Raw genomic sequence first — 208 nt, forward strand, 5'->3', positions numbered from 1 at the left:
GCCGCCACCGCCACCGCCGTCGCCGCCACCGCCGCCGCCGTCGCCGTCGCCGCCGCTATCGTTCCTCTTAACTTTCCCTGTATACCCCTATAATTGACACCCCCACACACACAGAGGCCTCTGCCTATACAAAAATTCAATGCTACTTAAGTATCCCTGGAATCCCTGCACTTCATGGCTGTATTTATTCGTGTCACCCCAATCTTCT

This window comes from Octopus bimaculoides, chromosome 19 (genome assembly GCF_001194135.2).
Source record: "Octopus bimaculoides isolate UCB-OBI-ISO-001 chromosome 19, ASM119413v2, whole genome shotgun sequence".
Taxonomy (NCBI): Eukaryota; Metazoa; Mollusca; class Cephalopoda; order Octopoda; family Octopodidae; genus Octopus; species Octopus bimaculoides.